The following is a 15,950-nucleotide window of genomic DNA, read 5'->3' as shown; positions in this document are numbered from 1 at the left end:
ACACCCCTCCCCATCTTTGTAACCTTCCCCAGCCCCTACACCCCTCCCCATCTCTGTAACCCTCTGCAACCCCTACACCACTCCCCATCTCTGTAAACCTCTCCAGCCCCTACACCCCTCCCCATCTCTGTAACCGTCTCCAGTCCCTGCACCCCTCCCGATCTCTGTAATCAACTCCAGTCCCTACACCCCTCCCCATCTTTCAAACCCTCTTCAGTCCCTACACCCCTCCCCATCTCTGTTACCCTCTCCAGTCCCTACACCCCTCCCCATCTCTGTAACCCTCTCCAGCCACTACACACCTCCGCATCTCTGTAACCCTCTCCAGTCCCTACACCCCTCCCCATCTCTAACCCTCTCCAGTCCCTACACCCCTCCCCATCTCTAACTCTCTCCAGTCCCTACACCCCTCCCCATCTCTAACTCTCTCCAGTCCCTGCACCCCTCCCCATCTTTGTAACCTTCCCCAGCCCCTACACCCCTCCCCATCTCTGTAACCCTCTGCAACCCCTCCACCCCTCCCCATCTCTGTAAACCTCTCCAGCCACTACACCCCTCCCCATCTCTGTAACCCTCTCCTGTCCCTACACCCCTCCCCATCTCTGTAACCCTTTCCAGTCCCTGCACCCCTCCCCATCTCTGTAACCCTCTCCCTCCCCTAAACCTCTCCCTGTCTCTATAACCTTCTCCAAACCCTACACCCTCCACCTCTGTAACCCCTCCAGCCCCAACACCCCTCCCCATCTCAAACCCTCTCCAGTCTCTGCACCCTTCCCCATCTCTGTAACCCTCTCCAGTCCCTACACCCCTCCCCATCTCTGTAACCCTCTCCAGCCCCTACACGCTTCCCCATCTCTGAAACCCTCTCCAGTCCCTACACCCCTCCCCACCTCTGTAACCCTCTCCATTCCCTACACCCCTCCCTATCTCTGTAACCCTCTCCAGCACCTACACCCCTCCCCATCTCTTTAACCGTCTCCAGCCCCCGCACCCCTCCCCATCTCTGTAACGACCTCCAGTCCCTACACCCCTCCCCATCTGTGTAACATCCTCCAGTCCCTACACCCCTCCCGATCTCTGTAACCCTCTCTCGTCCCTGCACCCCTCCCCATCTCAGTAATCCACTCCAGTCCCTACACCCATCCCCATCTCTGTAATCCTCTCCCGTCCCTAACCCCCTCCCCATCTCTGTAATCCTCTCCAGTCCCTACACCCCTCCCCATCTCTGTAAACCTCTCCAGCCCCTACACCCCTCCCCATCTCTGTAACCCTCCCCAGCCCCTACACCCTTCCCCATATCTGTAACCTTCCCCAGACCCTACACCCCTCCCCATCTCTGTAACCCTCTCCAGACCCTACACCCCTCCCGATCTCTGTAACCATCCCCAGACCCTACACCCCTCCCCATCTCTGTAACCCACTCCAGCCCCTATACCCCTCCCCATCTCTGTAACCCTCTCCAGTCCCTACACCCCTCCCCACCTCTGTAACCCTCTCCAGCCCCTACACCCCTCCCCATCTCTGTAACCCTCTCCAGCCCCTACACCCCTCCCCATCTCTGTAATCAACTCCACTCCCTACACCACTCCCCATCTCTGTAATAAACTCCAGTCCCTACAGCGCTCCCAGTCTCTGTAACCCACTACAGCCCCTACACCCCTCCCCATCTCTGTAACCCTCTCCAGTCCCTACACCCATCCCCATCTCTGTAACCCTCCCCATCCCTTCCACCCCTCCCTTTCTCTGTAACCTTCTCCAGCCCCTATACCCCTCCCCATCTCTGTAACCCTCTCCAGTCCCTACACCCCTCCCCACCTCTGTAACCCTCTCCAGCCCCTACACCCCTCCCCATCTCTGTAACCCTCTCCAGCCCCTACACCCCTCCCCATCTCTGTAATCAACTCCACTCCCTACACCACTCCCCATCTCTGTAATAAACTCCAGTCCCTACACACCTCCCAATCTCTGTAACACTCTCGTCCCTACACACCTCCCCATCTCTGTAACCCTCTCCAGCCCCTGCACCCCTCCCAGATCTCTATAACCCTCTCCAGCCCCTACACCCCTCCCCAACTCTGTAACCCTCTCCTGTCCCTACACCCCTCCCCATCTCTGTAACCATCTCCAGCCACTACACCCCTCCCCATCTCTGTAACCCTCTCCAGCCCCTACATCCCTCCCCATTTCTGTAACCCTCTCCCTCCCCTAAACCTCTCCCTGTCTCTATAACATCTCCAAACCCTACACCCTCCACCTCTGTAACCCCTCCAGCCCCAACACCTCTCCCCATCTCTGTAACCCTCTCGTCCCTACACCTCTCCCCATCTCTGTAACCCTCTCCAGCCCCTACACCACTCCCCATCTCTGTAATCAACTCCAGTTCCTACACCCCTCCCCATCTCTGTAACCCTCTCCAGTCCCTACACCCCTCCCCATCTCTGTAAACCTCTCCAGCCCCTACACCCCTCCCCATCTCTGTAACCCTCTCCAGCCCCTGCACCCCTCCCGATCTCTGTAACCCTCTCCAGCACCTACACCCCTCCCCATCTGTGTAACCCTCTCTCGTCCCTGCACCCCTCCCCATCTCTGTAACCCTCTCCAGTCCCTACACCCCTCCCCATCTCTGTAACCCTCTCCAGTCCGTACAACCCTCCCGATCTCTGTAACCCTCTCCAGTCCCTACACCACACCCCATATCTGTAACCCTCTCTCGTCCCTGCACCCCTCCCCATCTCAGTAATCCACTCCAGTCCCTACACCTCTCCCCATCTCTGTAATCCTCTCCCGTCCCTACCCCCCTCCCCATCTCTGTAACCCTCTGCAGCCCCTACACCCCTCCCCGTCACTGTAACCCTCTCCAGTCCCTACACCCCTCCCCATCTCTGTAACCCTCTCCAGTCCCTACACCCCTCCCCATCTCTAACCCTCTCCAGTCCCTGCACCTCTCCCCATCTCTGTAACCCTCTCCAGCCCCTACACCCCTCCCCATCTCTGTAACCCTCTCCAGCCCCTACACCCCTCCCCATCTCTGTAAACCTCTCCAGCCACTACACCCCTCCCCATCTCTGTAACCCTCTCCAGCCCCTACACCCCTCCCCATCTCTGTAATCAACTCCAGTCCCTACACCCCTCCCCATCTCTGTAATCAACTCCAGTCCCTACACCCCTCCCCATCTCTGTAACCCTCTCCTGCCCCTACACCCCTCCCCATCTCTGTAATCAACTCCAGTCCCTACACCCCTCCCCATCTCTGTAACCATCTCCAGCCCCTACACCCCTCCCCATCTCTGTAATCAACTCCAGTCCCTACACCCCTCCCCATCTCTGTAATCAACTCCAGTCCCTACACACCTCCCCATCTCTGTAATCAACTCCAGTCCCTACACCCCTCCCCATCTCTGTAACCCTCTCGAGCACCTACACCCCTCCCCATCTCTGTAATCAACTCCAGTCCCTACACCCCTCCCCATCTCTGTAATCAACTCCAGTCCCTACACCCCTCCCCATCTCTGTAACCTTCCCCAGCCCCTACACCCCTCCCAATCTCTGTAACCCTCTGCAACCCCTACACCCCTCCCCATCTCTGTAAACCTCTCCAGCCCCTACACCCCTCCCGATCTCTGTAATCAACTCCAGTCCCTACACCCCTCCCCATCTTTCAAACCCTCTTCAGTCCCTACACCCCTCCCCATCTCTGTTACCCTCTCCAGTCCCTACACCCCTCCCCATCTCTGTTAATCAACTCCAGTCCCTACACCCCTCCCCATCTTTGTAACCTTCCCCAGCCCCTACACCCCTCCTCATCTCTGTAACCCTCTGCAACCCCTACACACCTCCCCATCTCTGTAACCCTCTCCAGCCCCTACACCCCTCCCCATCTCTATAATCAACTCCAGTCCCTACACCCCTCCTCATCTCTGTAACCCTCTGCAACCCCTACACACCTCCCCATCTCTGTAACCCTCTCCAGCCCCTACACCCCTCCCCATCTCTGTAATCAACTCCAGTCCCTACTCCCCTCCCCATCTCTGTAACCCTCTCCAGCCCCTACACCCCTCCCCATCTCTGTAACCCTCTCCAGCCACTACACCCCTCCCCATCTCTGTAACCCTCTCCAGCCCCTACACACCTCCCCATCTCTGTAACCCTCTCCAGCCCCTACACCCCTCCCCATCTCTGTAATCAACTCCAGTCCCTACACCCCTCCCCATCTCTGTAATCAACTCCAGTCCCTACACCCCTCCCCATCTCTGTAATCAACTCCAGTCCCTACACACCTCCCCACCTCTGTGACCCCCTCCAGTCCCTACGCCCCTCCCCATCTCTGTAACCTTCCCCAGCCACTACACCGCTCCCCATCTCTGTAACCCTCTCGAGCCCCTCCACCCCTCCCCATATCTGTAACCCTTTCTCGTCCCTGCACCCCTCCCCATCTCTGTAACCATCTCCAGCCCCTACACCCCTCCCCATCTCTGTAACCTTCCCCAGCCACTACACCGCTCCCCATCTCTGTAACCCTCTCGAGCCCCTCCACCCCTCCCCATATCTGTAACCCTTTCTCGTCCCTGCACCCCTCCCCATCTCTGTAACCCTCTCCAGCCCCTACACCCCTCCCCATCTCTGTAATCCACTCCAGCCCCTACACCCCTCCCCATCTCTGTAATCCTCTCCAGCCCCTACACCCCTCCCCATCTCTGTAACCCTCTCCAGTCCCCACACCCCTCACCATCTCTGTACCCCTCTCCAGCCCCTACACCCCTCCCCATCTCTGTAATCCACTCCAGTCCCTACACCCCTCCCCATCTCTGTAACCCTCTCCAGCCCCTACACCCCTCCCCATCTCTGTAACCCTCTCCAGTCCCTACACCCCTCCCCATCTCTGTAACCTTCTCCAGCCCCTACACCCCTCCCCATCTCTGTAACCCTCTGCAACCCCTCCACCCCTCCCCATCTCTGTAACCCTCTCCAGCCCCTACAACCCCTCCCCATCTCTGTAACCCTCTCCAGCCCCTACACCCCTCCCCATCTCTGTAATCCACTCCAGTCCCTACACCCCTCCCCATCTCTGTAACCCTCTCCAGCCCCTACACCCCTCCCCATCTCTGTAACCCTCTCCAGCCCCTACACCCCTCCCCATCTCTGTAACCCTCTCCAGTCCCTACACCCCTCCCCATCTCTGTAACCCTCTCCAGCCCCTACACCCCTCCCCATCTCTGTAACCCTCTCCAGCCCCTACACCCCTCCCCATCTCTGTAACCCTCTCCAGCCCCTACACCCCTCCCCATCTCTGTAACCCTCTCCAGCCCCTACACCCCTCCCCATCTCTGTAACCCTCTCCAGCCCCTACACCCCTCCCCATCTCTGTAACCCTCTCCAGTCCCTACACCCCTCTCCATCTCTGTAACCCTCTCCAGCCCCTACACCCCTCCCCATCTCTGTAACCCTCTCCAGTCCCTACACCCCTCCCCATCTCTGTAATCCACTCCAGTCCCTACACCCCTCCCCATCTCTGTAACCCTCTCCAGTCCCTACGCCCCTCCCCATCTCTGTAACCCTCTCGTCCCTACACCCCTCCCCATCTCTGTAATCCACTCCAGTCCCTACACCCCTCCCGATCTCTGTAACACTCTTAGTCCCTACACCCCTCCCCTTCTCTGTAACATCCTCCAGTCCCTACACCCCTCCCCATCTCTGTAACCCTCTCGTCCCTACACCCCTCCCCATCTCTGTAACCCTCTCGTCCCTACACCCCTCCCCATCTCTGTAATCCACTCCAGTCCCTACACCCCTCCCGATCTCTGTAACACTCTTAGTCCCTACACCCCTCCCCTTCTCTGTAACATCCTCCAGTCCCTACACCCCTCCCGATCTCTGTAACACTCTTAGTCCCTACACCCCTCCCCTTCTCTGTAACATCCTCCAGTCCCTACACCCCTCCACATCTCTGTAACCCTCTCGTCCCTACACCCCTCCCCATCTCTGTAATCCACTCCAGTCCCTACACCCCTCCCCTTCTCTGTAACATCCTCCAGTCCCTACACCCCTCCCCATCTCTGTAACCCTCTCGTCCCTACACCCCTCCCCATCTCTGTAACCCTCTCGTCCCTACACCCCTCCCCATCTCTGTAATCCACTCCAGTCCCCACACCCCTCCCCATCTCTGTAACCCTCTCCAGTCCCCACACCCCTCCCGATCTCTGTAACCCTCTCCAGTCCCTACACCCCTCCCATCTCTGTAACCCTCTCCAGTCCCCACACCCCTCCCGATCTCTGTAACCCTCTCCAGTCCCCACACCCCTCCCCATCTCTGTAACCCTCTCCAGTCCCTACACCCCTCCCCATCTCTGTAACCCTCTCCAGTCCCCACACCCCTCCCGATCTCTGTAACCCTCTCCAGTCCCCACACCCCTCCCCATCTCTGTAACCCTCTCCAGTCCCTACACCCCTCCCCATCTCTGTAACCCTCTCCAGTCCCCACACCCCTCCCCATCTCTGTAACCCTCTCCAGTCCCCACACCCCTCCCCATCTCTGTAACCCTCTCCAGTCCCCACACCCCTCCCCATCTCTGTAACCCTCTCCAGCCCCTACACCCCTCCCCATCTCTGTAATCCACTCCAGTCCCCACACCCCCTCCCCATCTCTGTAACCCTCTCCAGTCCCTACACCCCTCCCCATCTCTGTAACCCTCTCCAGTCCCTACACCCCTCCCCATCTCTAACCCTCTCCAGTCCCTGCACCTCTCCCCATCTCTGTAACCCTCTCCAGCCCCTACAACCCCTCCCCCATCTCTGTAACCCTCTCCAGCCCCTACACCCCTCCCCATCTCTGTAAACCTCTCCAGCCACTACACCCCTCCCCATCTCTGTAACCCTCTCCAGCCCCTACACCCCTCCCCATCTCTGTAATCAACTCCAGTCCCTACACCCCTCCCCATCTCTGTAATCAACTCCAGTCCCTACACCCCTCCCCATCTCTGTAACCCTCTCCTGCCCCTACACCCCCTCCCCATCTCTGTAATCAACTCCAGTCCCTACACCCCTCCCCATCTCTGTAACCATCTCCAGCCCCTACACCCCTCCCCATCTCTGTAATCAACTCCAGTCCCTACACCCCTCCCCATCTCTGTAATCAACTCCAGTCCCTACACACCTCCCCATCTCTGTAATCAACTCCAGTCCCTACACCCCTCCCCATCTCTGTAACCCTCTCGAGCACCTACACCCCTCCCCATCTCTGTAATCAACTCCAGTCCCTACACCCCTCCCCATCTCTGTAATCAACTCCAGTCCCTACACCCCTCCCCATCTCTGTAACCTTCCCCAGCCCCTACACCCCTCCCAATCTCTGTAACCCTCTGCAACCCCTACACCCCTCCCCATCTCTGTAAACCTCTCCAGCCCCTACACCCCTCCCGATCTCTGTAATCAACTCCAGTCCCTACACCCCTCCCCATCTTTCAAACCCTCTTCAGTCCCTACACCCCTCCCCATCTCTGTTACCCTCTCCAGTCCCTACACCCCTCCCCATCTCTGTTAATCAACTCCAGTCCCTACACCCCTCCCCATCTTTGTAACCTTCCCCAGCCCCTACACCCCTCCTCATCTCTGTAACCCTCTGCAACCCCTACACACCTCCCCATCTCTGTAACCCTCTCCAGCCCCTACACCCCTCCCCATCTCTGTAATCAACTCCAGTCCCTACTCCCCTCCCCATCTCTGTAACCCTCTCCAGCCCCTACACCCCTCCCCATCTCTGTAACCCTCTCCAGCCACTACACCCCTCCCCATCTCTGTAACCCTCTCCAGCCCCCTACACCCCTCCCCATCTCTGTAACCCTCTCCAGCCCCTACACCCCTCCCCATCTCTGTAATCAACTCCAGTCCCTACACCCCTCCCCATCTCTGTAATCAACTCCAGTCCCTACACCCCTCCCCATCTCTGTAATCAACTCCAGTCCCTACACACCTCCCCACCTCTGTGACCCCCTCCAGTCCCTACGCCCCTCCCCATCTCTGTAACCTTCCCCAGCCACTACACCGCTCCCCATCTCTGTAACCCTCTCGAGCCCCTCCACCCCTCCCCATATCTGTAACCCTTTCTCGTCCCTGCACCCCTCCCCATCTCTGTAACCATCTCCAGCCCCTACACCCCTCCCCATCTCTGTAACCTTCCCCAGCCACTACACCGCTCCCCATCTCTGTAACCCTCTCGAGCCCCTCCACCCCTCCCCATATCTGTAACCCTTTCTCGTCCCTGCACCCCTCCCCATCTCTGTAACCCTCTCCAGCCCCTACACCCCTCCCCATCTCTGTAATCCACTCCAGCCCCTACACCCCTCCCCATCTCTGTAATCCTCTCCAGCCCCTACACCCCTCCCCATCTCTGTAACCCTCTCCAGTCCCCACACCCCTCACCATCTCTGTACCCCTCTCCAGCCCCTACACCCCTCCCCATCTCTGTAATCCACTCCAGTCCCTACACCCCTCCCCATCTCTGTAACCCTCTCCAGCCCCTACACCCCTCCCCATCTCTGTAACCCTCTCCAGTCCCTACACCCCTCCCCATCTCTGTAACCTTCTCCAGCCCCTACACCCCTCCCCATCTCTGTAACCCTCTGCAACCCCTCCACCCCTCCCCATCTCTGTAACCCTCTCCAGCCCCTACACCCCTCCCCATCTCTGTAACCCTCTCCAGCCCCTACACCCCTCCCCATCTCTGTAATCCACTCCAGTCCCTACACCCCTCCCCATCTCTGTAACCCTCTCCAGCCCCTACACCCCTCCCCATCTCTGTAACCCTCTCCAGCCCCTACACCCCTCCCCATCTCTGTAACCCTCTCCAGTCCCTACACCCCTCCCCATCTCTGTAACCCTCTCCAGCCCCTACACCCCTCCCCATCTCTGTAACCCTCTCCAGCCCCTACACCCCTCCCCATCTCTGTAACCCTCTCCAGCCCCTACACCCCTCCCCATCTCTGTAACCCTCTCCAGCCCCTACACCCCTCCCCATCTCTGTAACCCTCTCCAGCCCCTACACCCCTCCCCATCTCTGTAACCCTCTCCAGTCCCTACACCCCTCTCCATCTCTGTAACCCTCTCCAGCCCCTACACCCCTCCCCATCTCTGTAACCCTCTCCAGTCCCTACACCCCTCCCCATCTCTGTAATCCACTCCAGTCCCTACACCCCTCCCCATCTCTGTAACCCTCTCCAGTCCCTACGCCCCTCCCCATCTCTGTAACCCTCTCGTCCCTACACCCCTCCCCATCTCTGTAATCCACTCCAGTCCCTACACCCCTCCCGATCTCTGTAACACTCTTAGTCCCTACACCCCTCCCCTTCTCTGTAACATCCTCCAGTCCCTACACCCCTCCCCATCTCTGTAACCCTCTCGTCCCTACACCCCTCCCCATCTCTGTAACCCTCTCGTCCCTACACCCCTCCCCATCTCTGTAACCCTCTCGTCCCTACACCCCTCCCCATCTCTGTAATCCACTCCAGTCCCTACACCCCTCCCGATCTCTGTAACACTCTTAGTCCCTACACCCCTCCCCTTCTCTGTAACATCCTCCAGTCCCTACACCCCTCCCGATCTCTGTAACACTCTTAGTCCCTACACCCCTCCCCTTCTCTGTAACATCCTCCAGTCCCTACACCCCTCCACATCTCTGTAACCCTCTCGTCCCTACACCCCTCCCCATCTCTGTAATCCACTCCAGTCCCTACACCCCTCCCCTTCTCTGTAACATCCTCCAGTCCCTACACCCCTCCCCATCTCTGTAACCCTCTCGTCCCTACACCCCTCCCCATCTCTGTAACCCTCTCGTCCCTACACCCCTCCCCATCTCTGTAATCCACTCCAGTCCCCACACCCCTCCCCATCTCTGTAACCCTCTCCAGTCCCCACACCCCTCCCGATCTCTGTAACCCTCTCCAGTCCCTACACCCCTCCCCATCTCTGTAACCCTCTCCAGTCCCCACACCCCTCCCGATCTCTGTAACCCTCTCCAGTCCCCACACCCCTCCCCATCTCTGTAACCCTCTCCAGTCCCTACACCCCTCCCCATCTCTGTAACCCTCTCCAGTCCCCACACCCCTCCCGATCTCTGTAACCCTCTCCAGTCCCCACACCCCTCCCCATCTCTGTAACCCTCTCCAGTCCCTACACCCCTCCCCATCTCTGTAACCCTCTCCAGTCCCCACACCCCTCCCCATCTCTGTAACCCTCTCCAGTCCCCACACCCCTCCCCATCTCTGTAACCCTCTCCAGTCCCCACACCCCTCCCCATCTCTGTAACCCTCTCCAGCCCCTACACCCCTCCCCATCTCTGTAATCCACTCCAGTCCCCACACCCCTCCCCATCTCTGTAACCCTCTCCAGTCCCTACACCCCTCCCCATCTCTGTAACCCTCTCCAGTCCCCACACCCCTCCCCATCTCTGTAACCCTCTCCAGTCCCCACACCCCTCCCCATCTCTGTAACCCTCTCCAGTCCCCACACCCCTCCCCATCTCTGTAACCCTCTCCAGCCCCTACACCCCTCCCCATCTCTGTAATCCACTCCAGTCCCCACACCCCTCCCCATCTCTGTAACCCTCTCCAGTCCCCACACCCCTCCCCATCTCTGTAACCCTCTCCAGCCCCTACACCCCTCCCCATCTCTGTAATCCACTCCAGTCCCTACACCCCTCCCCATCTCTGTAATCCACTCCAGTCCCTACACCCCTCCCCATCTCTGTAACCCTCTCCAGCCCCTACACCCCTCCCCATCTCTGTAACCCTCTCCAGTCCCTACACCCCTCCCCATCTCTGTAACCCTCTCCAGTCCCCACACCCCTCCCCATCTCTGTAACCCTCTCCAGCCCCTACACCCCTCCCCATCTCTGTAACCCTCTCCAGTCCCTACACCCCTCCCCATCTCTGTAACCCTCTCCAGTTCCTACATCCCTCCCCATCTCTGTAATCAACTCCAGTTCCTACAGCGCTCCCAGTCTCTGTAATCAACTCCAGTTCCTACACCCCTCCCCATCTCTGTAATCAACTCCAGTACCTACACACCTCCCCATCTCTGTAACATCCTCCAGTCCCTACAGCGCTCCCAGTCTCTGTAACCCACTAAAGCCCCTACACCCCTCCCCATCTCTGTAACCCTCTCCAGTCCCTACACCCATCCCCATCTCTGTAACCCTCCCCATCCCTTCCACCCCTCCATTTCTCTGTAACCTTCTCCAGCCCCTATACCCCTCCCCATCTCTGTAACCCTCTCCAGTCCCTACACCCCTCCCCACCTCTGTAACCCTCTCCAGCCCCTACACCCCTCCCCATCTCTGTAACCCTCTCCAGCCCCTACACCCCTCCCCATCTCTGTAATCAACTCCACTCCCTACACACCTCCCAATCTCTGTAACACTCTCGTCCCTACACACCTCCCCATCTCTGTAACCCTCTCCAGCCCCTGCACCCCTCCCAGATCTCTATAACCCTCTCCAGCCCCTACACCCCTCCCCAACTCTGTAACCCTCTCCTGTCCCTATACCCCTCCCCATCTCTGTATCCATCTCCAGCCACTACACCCCTCCCCATCTCTGTAACCCTCTCCAGCCACTACATCCGTCCCCATTTCTGTAACCCTCTCCCTCCCCTAAACCTCTCCCTGTCTCTATAACCTTCTCCAAACCCTACACCCTCCACCTCTGTAACCCCTCCAGCCCCAACACCTCTCCCCATCTCTGTAACCCTCTCGTCCCTACACCTCTCCCCATCTCTGTAACCCTCTCCAGCCCCTACACCCCTCCCCATCTCTGTAATCAACTCCAGTTCCTACACCCCTCCCCATCTCTGTAACCCTCTCCAGTCCCTACACCCCTCCCCATCTCTGTAAACCTCTCCAGCCCCTACACCCCTCCCCATCTCTGTAACCCTCCCCAGCCCGTACACCCCTCCCCATCTCTGTAACCCTCTCTGGCCCCTACACCCCTCCCCATCTCTCTAACCCTCCCCAGCCCCTACTCCCCTCCGCATCTCTGTAACCCTCTGCAGCCCCTTCACCCCTCCCCATCTCTGTAACCCTCTCCAGCCCCTGCACCCCTCCCGATCTCTGTAACCCTCTCCAGCACCTACACCCCTCCCCATTTCTGTAACCCTCTCCAGTCCCTACACCTCTCCCCACCTCTGTTACCCTCTCCAGCCCCTACACCCCTCCCCATCTCTGTAACCCTCTCCAGTCCATACACCCTTCCCCATCTCTGTAACCCTCTCCAGCCACTACACACCTCCCCATCTCTGTAACCCTCTCCAGTCCCTACACCCCTCCCCATCTCTAACTCTCTCCAGTCCCTGCACCCCTCCCCATCTTTGTAACCTTCCCCAGCCCCTACACCCCTCCCCATCTCTGTAACCCTCTGCAACCCCTCCACCCCTCCCCATCTCTGTAACCCTCTCCAGTCCCTACATCCCTCCCCATCTCTGTAACCCTTTCCAGTCCCTACACCCCTCCCCATCTCTGTAACCCTCTCCCTCCCCTAAACCTCTCCCTGTCTCTATAACCTTCTCCAAACCCTACACCCTCCACCTCTGTAACCCCTCCAGCCCCAACACCCCTCCCCATCTCTAACCCTCTCCAGTCCCTGCACCCTTCCCCACCTCTGTAACCCTCTCCAGCCCCTACACCCCTCCCCATCTCTGTAACCCTCTCCAGCCCCTACACCCCTCCCCATCTCTGTAATCAACTCCAGTCCCTACACCCTTCCCCATATCTGTAATCAACTCCAGTCCCTACACCCCTCCCCATCTCTGTAACCCTCTCCAGACCCTACACCCCTCCCCATCTCTGTAACCATCCCCAGACCCTACACCCCTCCCCATCTCTGTAACCCTCTCCAGTCCCTACACCCCTCCCCATCTCTGTAATCCACTCCAGTCCCTACACACCTCCCCACCTCCGTAATCAACTCCAGTTCCTACAGCGCTCCCAGTCTCTGTAATCAACTCCAGTTCCTACACCCCTCCCCATCTCTGTAATCAACTCCAGTACCTACACACCTCCCCATCTCTGTAACATCCTCCAGTCCCTACAGCGCTCCCAGTCTCTGTAACCCACTAAAGCCCCTACACCCCTCCCCATCTCTGTAACCCTCTCCAGTCCCTACACCCATCCCCATCTCTGTAACCCTCCCCATCCCTTCCACCCCTCCCTTTCTCTGTAACCTTCTCCAGCCCCTATACCCCTCCCCATCTCTGTAACCCTCTCCAGTCCCTACACCCCTCCCCACCTCTGTAACCCTCTCCAGCCCCTACACCCCTCCCCATCTCTGTAACCCTCTCCAGCCCCTACACCCCTCCCCATCTCTGTAATCAACTCCACTCCCTACACCCCTCCCCATCTCTGTAATAAACTCCAGTCCCTACACACCTCCCAATCTCTGTAACACTCTCGTCCCTACACACCTCCCCATCTCTGTAACCCTCTCCAGCCCCTGCACCCCTCCCAGATCTCTATAACCCTCTCCAGCCCCTACACCCCTCCCCAACTCTGTAACCCTCTCCTGTCCCTACACCCCTCCCCATCTCTGTAACCATCTCCAGCAACTACACCCCTCCCCATCTCTGTAACCCTCTCCAGCCCCTACATCCCTCCCCATTTCTGTAACCCTCTCCCTCCCCTAAACCTCTCCCTGTCTCTATAACCTTCTCCAAACCCTACACCCTCCACCTCTGTAACCCCTCCAGCCCCAACATCTCTCCCCATCTCTGTAACCCTCTCGTCCCTACACCTCTCCCCATCTCTGTAACCCTCTCCAGCCCCTACACCCCTCCCCATCTCTGTAATCAACTCCAGTTCCTACACCCCTCCCCATCTCTGTAACCCTCTCCAGTCCCTACACCCCTCCCCATCTCTGTAAACCACTCCAGCCCCTACACCCCTCCCCATCTCTGTAACCCTCCCCAGCCCGTACACCCTTCCCCATCTCTGTAACCCTCTCTGGCCCCTACACCCCTCCCCATCTTTGTAACCTTCCCCAGCCCCTACACCCCTCCCCATCTCTGTAACCCTCTACAGCCCCTTCACCCCTCCCCATCTCTGTAACCCTCTCCAGCCCCTGCACCCCTCCCGATCTCTGTAACCCTCTCCAGCACCTACACCCCTCCCCATCTCTGTAACCCTCTCCAGTCCCTACACCCCTCCCCACCTCTGTTACCCTCTCCAGCCCCTACACCCCTCCCCATCTCTGTAACCCTCTCCAGTCCATACACCCTTCCCCATCTCTGTAACCCTCTCCAGTCCCTACACCCCTCCCCATCTCTAACTCTCTCCAGTCCCTGCACCCCTCCCCATCTTTGTAACCTTCCCCAGCCCCTACACCCCTCCCCATCTCTGTAACCCTCTGCAACCGCTCCACCCCTCCCCATCTCTGTAATCAACTCCAGCCCCTACACCCCTCCCCATCTGTGTAACCCTCTCCAGTCCCTACACCCCTCCCCATCTCTGTAACCCTTTCCAGTCCCTACACCCCTCCCCATCTCTGTAACCCTCTCCCTCCCCTAAACCTCTCCCTGTCTCTATAACCTTCTCCAAACCCTACACCCTCCACCTCTGTAACCCCTCCAGCCCCAACACCCCTCCCCATCTCTAACCCTCTCCAGTCCCTGCACACTTCCCCACCTCTGTAACCCTCTCCAGCCCCTACACCCCTCCCCATCTCTGTAACCCTCTCCAGCCCCTACACCCCTCCCCATCTCTGTAATCAACTCCAGTCCCTACACCCTTCCCCATCTCTGTAATCAACTCCAGTCCCTACACACCTCCCAATCTCTGAAACACTCTCGTCCCTACAAACCTCCCCATCTCTGTAACCCTCTCCAGTCCCTACACCCCTCCCCATCTTTGTAACCTTCCCCAGCCCCTACACCCCTCCCCATCTCTGTAACCCTCTGCAACCCCTACACACCTCCCCATCTCTGTAACCCTCTCCAGCCCCTGCACCCCTCCCAGATCTCTATAACCCTCTCCAGCCCCTACACCCCTCCCCAACTCTGTAACCCTCTCCTGTCCCTACTTCCCTCCCCATTTCTGTAACCCTCTCCCTCCCCTAAACCTCTCCCTGTCTCTATAACCTTCTCCAAACCCTACACCCTCCACCTCTGTAACCCCTCCAGCCCCAACAACCCTCCCCATCTCTAACCCTCTCGTCCCTACACCTCTCCCCATCTCTGTAACCCTCTCGTCCCTACACCTCTCCCCATCTCTGTAACCCTCTCCAGCCCCTACACCCCTCCCCATCTCTGTAATCAACTCCAGTTCCTACACCCCTCCCCATCTCTGTAACCCTCTCCAGTCCCTACACCCCTCCCCATCTCTGTAACCCTCTCCAGCCCCTACACGCTTCCCCATCTCTGTAACCCTCTCCAGTCCCTACACCCCTCCCCACCTCTGTAACCCTCTCCAGTCCCTACACCCCTCCCTATCTCTGTAACCCTCTCCAGCACCTACACCCCTCCCCATCTCTTTAACCGTCTCCAGCCCCCGCACCCCTCCCCATCTCTGTAACCCCCTCCAGTCCCTACACCCCTCCCCATCTGTGTAATATCCTCCAGTCCCTACACCCCTCCCGATCTCTGTAACCCTCTCTCGTCCCTGCACCCCTCCCCATCTCAGTAATCCACTCCAGTCCCTACACCCCTCCCCATCTCTGTAAACCTCTCCAGCCCCTACACCCCTCCCCATCTCTGTAACCCTCCCCAGCCCCTACACCCTTCCCCATATCTGTAACCTTCCCCAGACCCTACACCCCTCCCCATCTCTGTAACCCTCTCCAGACCCTACACCCCTCCCGATCTCTGTAACCATCCCCAGACCCTACACCCCTCCCCATCTCTGTAACCCTCTCCAGTCTCTACACCCCTCCCCATCTCTGTAACCCTCTCCAGCCCCTACACCCCTCCCCATCTCTG

The 15,950-nt window shown here is 58.7% G+C and overlaps 1 protein-coding gene across 1 annotated transcript in view; it reads left to right on the top strand.

The window, feature by feature from the left end:
• The window catches only part of LOC140715991 (UDP-glucuronosyltransferase 2C1-like), a 151,149-nt gene that overhangs the window by 65,618 nt on the left and 69,581 nt on the right, over positions 1 to 15,950 (top strand).

Source organism: Hemitrygon akajei, chromosome 24, assembly GCF_048418815.1.
Source record: "Hemitrygon akajei chromosome 24, sHemAka1.3, whole genome shotgun sequence".
NCBI classification, from domain to species: Eukaryota; Metazoa; Chordata; class Chondrichthyes; order Myliobatiformes; family Dasyatidae; genus Hemitrygon; species Hemitrygon akajei.
This window is presented reverse-complemented; position numbering and strand designations above follow the sequence as displayed.